At 37.5% G+C, this 9,475-nt stretch overlaps 1 pseudogene; it reads left to right on the forward strand.

The window, feature by feature from the left end:
• Nucleotides 1-4,276, forward strand: part of LOC122144483 — a 60,935-nt pseudogene extending 56,659 nt beyond the window's left edge.
• Nucleotides 4,277-9,475: the final 5,199 nt, after the last annotated feature.

Genomic DNA, 9,475 nt, shown 5'->3' on the forward strand with positions numbered 1-9,475 from the left:
AAGTTAAGTTCTACAGGTTTGTAATAACAAAGTTGTGATTTAAATGACAGGCTTTTCATTTTTTCTGGATCGACTATCCCTTAAAACGGTAGCTGGATCTGTATTGATTCTGTGTCTCTCACAACATAATGACACATGCCGTTGCTGCTATGACATGTTATTATTAATGTTATGTCAGTTTTTTGAGGCCATTGATACCATTTCTAAGAGCACTATTTAATCCCCACAATGCCAAAGTAAATACACTATCACAACCTTTCACAGGAGAGGAGAATCCCTTACGCCCTCATTTGCAATTCCTATTTACCCACTTACCGTGTTAACCCCGCAATTCAGCGTGCATTTATCCCTAGTAGGGCCTCTTTATCCCACAGGCGTCTTATTCACGGAAGTTACTCTGGCGGTGGTGGGTTCTCACAAAGTTCGCACACTTACAGGGTCCTTCAACAAAGAGCACAGAGTTGCTATTAAAGCGGTTTTTTGGGGCTTGGTTTATAGTGAGGCGGTAAAATTTGTTTGCAGATGGATGATGGGATTTTGTAAGTGGCGTGGATTTTCCCTGGAGTCAGAGAACAATTGGGATACATGAATTGCCGTATAGAGGACGATTCGTGAGGAGAAACAGCCGTGTTCCCGCTCAGTCTTGTTCACAACTGTTGTACATTGCTCTTGCGGCACAGCATAATATATATCTGTTCTGTTTAGCTTTAATGTATTTTTATGACCATTTTCGTACTGAAAGCTAACACTATTTTAGTTCCAGTAAATTGCGTTTTGTTAATAGCAAAAATTTCTAATCCAATATTTATATTTTATTTATTGAAAATTATATTGAACAGTTATTCTAGTTGAAAGCAGTTCATTTCAAAATGAAATTACTCATTCATTATGCCTCTATTCATGTGAAGAAATTGGCCAGATTAAAAATTGAACATATATGTCACATTAGATACTAAAATTAAATATTTTAACTTCACCAATTTTTTTTCTTTTCTCTCTCGCTTTTGAAATGTTTCGTCCTCTCTGTGTATGTATGTAACACTAATTGCACAAATTTGTAATGCTTATATTTTAACAACCAGCACAAGGAGCGGCACAAGACACATTCACACAAACAGAGAGAACGAGACAAGTAGTGGTTTGGGGAGCAAATGGCTTTGTGCCAGCGCTCAGCTATCATATAGATACCCGCTGGTGTGGGTGTGTGTGTTGTGTGTGGATGTGTGTGTGTGTGTGTGTGGGGTGTGTGGTGGGGCAAATTAGTGTGTCGTGTGTGTGTGTGTGCATTTTACTCCCCATTCGAAAGCAGTAAGCCTTCATTGTAAGCAATGTTGCCTGCTTCGTGAGAGGAACCTGCTGGATACATATGTAAGTGTGGCTACTTGGATTTGTCTGTGCAGTCATCGCATGCTGCTGATCGGCCTCCTACGTGAGCCCAAATCACAATGAGCTCATCATGTGACCACCAGGGTTTGTTGGGTGTGGGGTGGGCGGTGGGGGGAGTGGTTTCTTGTAGTCAACAGTATTACCAACAGTACCCCCTTGTGGGGAATCTTTTTGGGATGATGATGATTTCAGTAGATTTTCATGTGATAAACATGTCTGGATTTGCAACATGCATAGAAATGTTCTCTTGTTTTTAAATAAATGTCCAGCTCAAATGCGGACTTTCTGTGCTCCTCAAGCTACAGATCGAGGTGGATGCAGACTAGTCGGGATCAGTCATTTGAGGGCGGGCAGGTAGTCAGTTTGTTTTTGCTGTGGGCGGCTCAGTGTGGGTTGTTAGCCACGGGCTTACATCTAATTAGACAAAGAGCACTGGACAAGCCTTTCCATTTGATAGCAATTAGAGCTCTCAGTCAAACCAGCAGCTGGAAAACCTGTAGGTTGCGTGAGTGTGTCTGTATGGGTGTGTGTTAATGTTTGTGATCCAGGCCCCCGGTTTGTAACACCCAGACTGCAGGGGCGACAGTTGCCTTTCAAAAAAAAGATGGCAAATTCAAGGCTCAGTGTGGCAAGCGGCATTCGTTTTTTTTCTAATCAGTAACATTTTAGCTAATGGACTTGCTTAATTAGCTATGCAAATTGACAAAATCAGTGTGTTGAGGATATTGTTATTTAGTCAAAAAGCCCACCTTAATGAATGAGAGTAATTAAGAAGCAGAGGGGTGGGAAGGACTGACAGTAGTGACTCTGGGGGTCTCAGCCCAAAGCTCTTATAAGATGACACAACCTCAGCGCTCCACAAATAAACAGAAATGGAACAGTAAAAGAGCTGAAATCAAGAGGCAGGTAATAAGCATGAGAGCAGAACCAGGAGCATAAAGGGTACGAGGACTTTCAACCAGAACTAGTAAACTGAGATATGAAAAAAAAAAAAACAAGGAAAATATTGTCCTATATTTTTAGACATTTTAAAAGCTACAAATCCAGTGGTAAAAAAAGTGCTCAAGAAGCTGATACTGGACAAAATTGTCTCTGCATTGACCAAAACATTCTTGAGTGAACAGTACAAAAATTTTTCCATATGTACTTTTTTCTTGCTAGAGAGTACTTTTGTCAGCCTTCTTGCATCTTGATCGACTGGACTGCTGTGTGATTTGGATATGCACATTTCATTTACACTTGCCACATTAATGGGTCTCAGTTAAAACGATATTAATGCAGTCTTACTATAACCGAGCTAAATGCAAATTCACTCTGACGCTAAAGCATGGGCAGCAAAAATTATCTGTTTGAACACTTTCATCGCCTTAAAAAGAAATTAAGTGTTTGAGTTTCCATCCATGTGTTCATCTGTGTTTGCTCATGCATATGGATTTGTGGGCTCCCAATGTATGAATGTGATGTAGTTCTGCACCATACTTATCAAAATATGGATCTAATATTCTGTTCCCTTAAATACAGGACAATTCTGCATGGGACAAATGCCAATCGTTACATAGAATGGAAGCTAGAGAAGAGTAGACAGAGAGGGAGACCAGATTAAAGATAAAGAGCTCCCATGGCGTAGTGTGTCGACACACAGATCAGTGAAGAATTGTGCTCCAGTTAACTGATCAGTTGTGCATGAGGATTCAACCTAGAGAGAGAGAAAGAAAAGAGCAGAAGACTGCACTAGAACAAAGCTCCATATCTGATATTGTGAGGCTATGAATAGATTAAAATGTTGTAACTAATTAATTCACACAATTTATGTGCAATTCATCCGATCTATCACATCTTGGTACAGAATGACTAGCCACATCTATTCTTTTGTATTTTATTTAAAGATATATTTTATTAAAATAAATGGATTTAGATACATTATTTTAACCCCCCCCCCCCATATTAAAATACAATTTAAACATTCTAAAATCATCACAGTTTAATCACAATTAATAACATCAGTTTGTATATTATTTAATATATTGCTAATATATTACAACAGTTTTAGAAATGTTTATATAAATTATTTTAACACATAAAAAATATATTAAAAAAGTTCATTGTACCTAAAACATTAAAATATTTTTTTAAGTTCTTACTTAATCTAACAATTGTAATTAATTTCATGTACTTTTAGATACTTTTTTTATATTATATACTTTTTATTAGAGATATATATTTTAATTATGTATATTTTTAATACTTTTATAAATAAATATATACACTGTTTTCAACACATTCAAATACCAAATCGCTTTAATGTGTCGGAAATATTGTATTTAAATATATTTACAAATATTTTAATATGAATACAAATGAATTTCCCAACCATAATTGAAACATTTTTACTGGTACTTGCTAAGGTCAAGGTTAGCGATTTTTCAAACACCAAACCGGTCCTTCACCATCCACCACAGGTAGTGTTGACTAATGGTATTTCTAGGTCCTGGTCGGTCTACAAATATTCCTTCAACCTAGTTTTTCTTACAGGACTTACTGTGTTTCTCTTTATCTGTACCCAAAGTTTTCTTCATATATATGAAACCTGCCTTATATTGTTGTTCTTTTCTTAGGTTTTTGATGTATAGCTGATATCGTATACTGCAGGATGTGATGGTGGTAGGTGAACCCACTCCTCAATGGGAGGGGAGTTTGGCGATGAGGACGACGCGTCTGACACACGACTAGAAAACACACAATATGACGCCAACAATGGCCCCCTGGACGATAGACGATGACTTCACGAGCTCGACGGGCGCTTGGCAAAACGCGGTCACTGGGAACAGCAAAGACACCCACAGGACAAGACCGCAAGCCAGAGAGTACGGCCTCACAGCCCTCTCAGTAGGAGACAAAACATGCGCAATGTCCGTTAAACCACCAGGGTGGCGCACTTTCTCTCTGACCTCACTTTTTACCCTCGATGATGTAAATCCCATGTGATGGTGTCATGATGTCATCCATTTCTCAGAAAACAAGAAACGGATGGTTCCACTTCTTAATTGGGGTAAACATTTAAGAACTTCACAGGACTAAACTTGGCAGCAATATTGGCTCACTGGATTTTTTCGAAATCATCTAGCTAGGCTACAAAGCAGCCCAAGAAATGTGACTCTTGGAGCACTTTATCAAGGGCTGAATAAGGCAATCTGAATTAACAGAGACCTGAATTGGACAACTTTAGCCCAATTATCCATGTAAAAAATTTACCAGTCTTGCAGGTTATCACACATCTCTATAGAGACTCCAGTCGGCAAACCACACTCTGACATCACAACCCAACTGCTGAAGAGACGGTCATGTTGGCTGCCTTCTCAATGGAGACTGGAACTGCAGAGGCATCCACTGAGGACCAGTCCTGAACATTTGCATTTTTACTGGAAATTCGTTGGCTATTGTCTTTTTCCCTTCTGCTTTCAATTAAAAGTCAAATGCCTTGCATTCCTGCAACACAAAAGGACTGCATCAACACAGACAGCTTGCATTGAAAGAAAAAAACATCACCAGTTGCCATTTGCAGATTGTACTAAATCAACAAAATTTCCTATTGATTTCAGAGTTGATGTGTTTTTTTATTCAGTTATGATTATTCTGTGTTCTGCTTGTACTGTACAATCGAGATTAGGAGTTCTTTATTGACAGGCAGGCAACATGTGTGAGAAGCATATTTGTCCATCTTTCGCTTATTTCTCTGACTTATTTTCATAATGGGAAACTGATATGTTTCTGCATGACTTTTTATAATTGGTTACATGTTTATTTCCAGACTTTGAGGTCATGTTGGACTTTGGTTATCATTTGGGAAGCACAGTACAGGGGTTGTGACAATAAATAATGCATTCTGACTTCATCTGATGTCACTCAAGTCATCAGACCTGATTGTAAACGGCAGCTGTTTTTGATGTTTACTGTCTTGTCTTGCTTTTTTTTTTTTTTTATCTGAATAATGGATTTCATACTCAGGAAGTAACACATAATGAGGACAAGTTACATTACCTTACTGTAAATTCAGCCACAAATTTACTGTTCGTTAGATTTGTATGAGTTTAAATAACATCCATTATGTCTAGCTTATACTTTAAACAGGAAAATAGCCTTTTATTTAAGTCAATCATTCAAAAAAATGGAATGCCCTTCTATCAAATTATGTGTTCGTTTTATACAGCAGGTTTAGGTAATTTCTGCAGCTAGATACACAGTTTGTTTTCATTTTTCATATTACTGTACATTTTAAAGTCCCTTTTAAAGAGTTGCAGTTTACTTTGAAGAGTTACAGTGATGATGATGATGATGATGATGATGTGATGATAAACAGCCAAATATTTTTTTTAATTAATCAGTTTCTTTGATCCTGTATTTTGTCATTGCAAAACATATTCCTGAATATTATCACAAAAGAATTAAGATATTTCCGAAACCAACAAAATTTCAAGGACACCATATCAGCCACCACCTGGTATTAAACCTTGTATTATTGAAACTCTGCACAGTTTGTAAAATAGTTTAGCAGAGCTGTTTTTTTGTGTCATATCCAAAGTCTTGTATGTATGCTTTTGCCATTTTGTTGCCAATAAATTGTGCTAACAAAACCTGTTTCCTGCCGCAATATTTCTGCCCCCTCTTGCTCAAGCTTTATTACTCTTTCCCCCAACATTTCCATCATGTTTTCTATATTGCTCTGACCTGATTTAAGGAAGACAGAGAGGTGCAACCGATCTGCTCACCGATTCTATCAACAATGGCCATTCCTCAATCAGCAGAAGGTCTTTACAACAGATCTCCTAGGTTAAATTACCCCGGCCACTGTTATCTTGGTCCTGTCCTTAATAACGTAAAGTGTTTCAATGGCGCCCACCCTTGTTAGTTGCGGCATTCGATTCCAAAAATGCAAGATGAGTGTTCTTGCCTGTGTTTTGTAGATTTAAGATTGCAGCCTATATTACTATATATATATATCATATATATATATATATATATATATATATATATAGTATATATATATTATATATATAATTATAATAAGAGTATGCCTTTTTCAAATATTTTCAATTAAAAATATTACATTAATTTTGTAAAAAGGAAAGCTTATATTATGGTACCAAAAGTTATGACCATTATTACTCTGTGCTGTTATATCGCGATAGTGTAGTGTTTTTTTTATTGCAAAATTCAAAGATGCCATTAATGAAAAAATCAACTATGCATTTACATCGACACAAAAATGTATCATCAATACATCAACAACGTTCATCTGAAGTAAACAAATGGATGAGAATAGATAGAAAAAAAGCACGAAACAGAACAAGTTTAAAGAAAAAGAAGATTATAAAGAAAAAAAAAGAAAATAAATAAAAACATCAAAACAAGTATTAATCACGGTACATGAAAGATAGTGTAGTGCAGTGGTTGCACCAACCTTTTTCAACCTCGGGCGGCCCACACAACCAAACCATGTTTGCGCCGGCCCACTGCAAAAAAAAAGAACTGCCCCCGCTATTAGTTGGGTTAATAACTTAGTACTCATAAAGCTACTAGATTGTTTAACTGTATTATTTAATGAAACTAGGGCTGTGCGATATGGACAAAAAAAAAAAAAACCTATCGCGATTTCTTTGATCAATTTTGTGATTTCGATTTTTTTTAATCACAATTTTGACACACACAGATATGCTTTTACAGGGGTTCATAAATGCATTCAGGGATGAATTTGAACATATTTCCAAAAGAAAACCAATTAGAGCTTTATCAAAAAAGTTTGTAACGTCTCTAGAACAGACATAAGTCAAAATAATAATAGTAAAGGTGTAACAACATTTCTAGACTTATGGCAAATAAAATATAAATAAATAAATCCCTGTGTCCAGGGACTTTTTTTCTTTTTTGCACATACTTGTTCATAGAGCTCATCTAATTGTAGTGGTGCCTCAGGTTGTTGAAAATAGGATTTGTTATACATTATTACAGGTTCACACGTAGGCCTACTCCGTCAGCAGTGAGGTTATACAGTATGTGTATGCGGTGCAGAAGCAGCAGCGCAGCGAAGACGCGCGTTATTGTAAACGCGAAAGCACGTTTAAATTAATGCAGTGCTGGCGGCGCGAATCTGTCCACGCTAGTTCTTTGTCAGAATCCACGCACATTTCCTTTTGACGCTCTTGATGCCACAGATCAAAACGCCAGACGCCGCGTGCTCAGATACACGCTGCTCTCGACCGGAGTGAAGAGGAGTGGTGCGCGACTAAAACGTGTCTTCTCTCGTCCTCCAAACTGCGTCCTGTGCAGTCACAAATCTCTCTGTGCTCATGTGCTAGATATTAATTATTTTCGCACGTTTTTTTATTTCTAGCCTTTTACCGTCCGGTGCAGTGAACGCTCTGATCGCGTTAACATTGGGGTTCGAAAAAAAAAATGGCGCGTCACATCTGTTCTCGCGCTAGGCTTGCGTTGCATTCTGATTAGATCGGGGATGGGCATACTGCGGGAGGTCAGGGCCGCGGAAAAAAAAAAAAAATCGTGCTATCACAAAGCGATTTAGAAATCGCGCACGCTCAAAATCATGATTTTATGCCAATTTCTATCGCAACAGCCCTAGAAGAAACTGGCAATGAACAGAAAATTAACCCGGGCTTATTTAATTATATATATGAAATGATGTTATTATGTTATGACTAAAAACAGACATTTTTACATATATTAACAATATTATTATTTATATTAATAGTTAATGGCGGACCCACCTTCAATACCAGCGCGATCCCCACTAGGGGGCCGCGGCCCACAGGATTGAAAACCACTCGTGTAGTGTTTATCAATATCACGTGCGTGATGTGATGACGGCCACAGCGAAGATGGCGGATTTGATGTGTGGTGGGGTGGTCAGGACGAAAAAGATGCCCGAAAATGAAGAACACAAAGGGTAATAAAAATCTTCCTGGGCTGCTGACATCCATATCGAGGAAGACAGGACGTGTCTGGGGCGGCGGCGAAAACTGACGGAAACTCTCGGATTTTATGATAAACCCGCCGTTATAGGACGAGCAGAGCGCGAGCATTAACAGGTGAGCTCGAGCATCTGACAACTGACCTTTGCCATTTGCTTCCAACGTGACTTCAAGTTTAACTTACCTGATTTTACGAAAGTAAATCTCTTTATTGTGGCCCACATCCTAAATTTCAAATGTTGTTTTGGTAATGTATTATTGATAGACCGTTTTGGGCTAAGCAATCGTTGATAACAAGCTTTAATTTAAGTTCTGTTCATTTGTTGAGTAACGTTTTACAGGGCGCACGCAATATGTTGTTCGTATTCATTTTAAAAACACATGCATCAGAAATAAAAAACTCATAGTCTTTAGATCTAGTCTAAAGTGCCTCATTGGAAGCCTGACGTGGGCATCAGATGTTTCTCTTAAACAGACATTGTAATGGTTCTGGTCCAACATGGTGTTAGAAACCCATTCATACAGAAATGTGCCATGCTTAAAAACTATTAACCTCCAGCTGGTGCCCCAATCAAGACGTGGACTATGTTTTTAAGAAGTGCGCAGTTTAAGAAAAAAAAATAGCTCGCACAACTTTGTTGCTTATATATGTCAACAGTGTTGACAAAAAAATAAATAAAAAAAAAAAAAAAAAAAAAAAGTGTTACCCAACAAAACTTTTAACTGTCAAAATAGTGTGTGTGTTATTCGCCATGTCAATCATGGTTGATATAAGGGATCATTTTAACCCATTAAGACGAACAATAATATAAAAATAGATGTTTCCTAGGGAAAGGAATCAATCAAGGCAAGTACTCTAAGCAACCAAAAAATAAAACTGAAAAAAACGCGATGCACCATTTTCAGTGTCAACAGTCTGAATAAGAGCGTGAAACTGTCCAATATAAGTGATTGGAAAAAAAACATTTGTAATTACTCACCGGTACAGTATTTCACAAACACGATGGACAGCCAAAACTGTGTCATTCAGTGTTAGATACTGTACGATAATCCGAAAATAAAAAAGTAACAACATCAATAATGCGCTTACACTTCGTCTCACACTT

Source organism: Cyprinus carpio, unplaced genomic scaffold (assembly GCF_018340385.1).
Source record: "Cyprinus carpio isolate SPL01 unplaced genomic scaffold, ASM1834038v1 S000006694, whole genome shotgun sequence".
NCBI classification, from domain to species: Eukaryota; Metazoa; Chordata; class Actinopteri; order Cypriniformes; family Cyprinidae; genus Cyprinus; species Cyprinus carpio.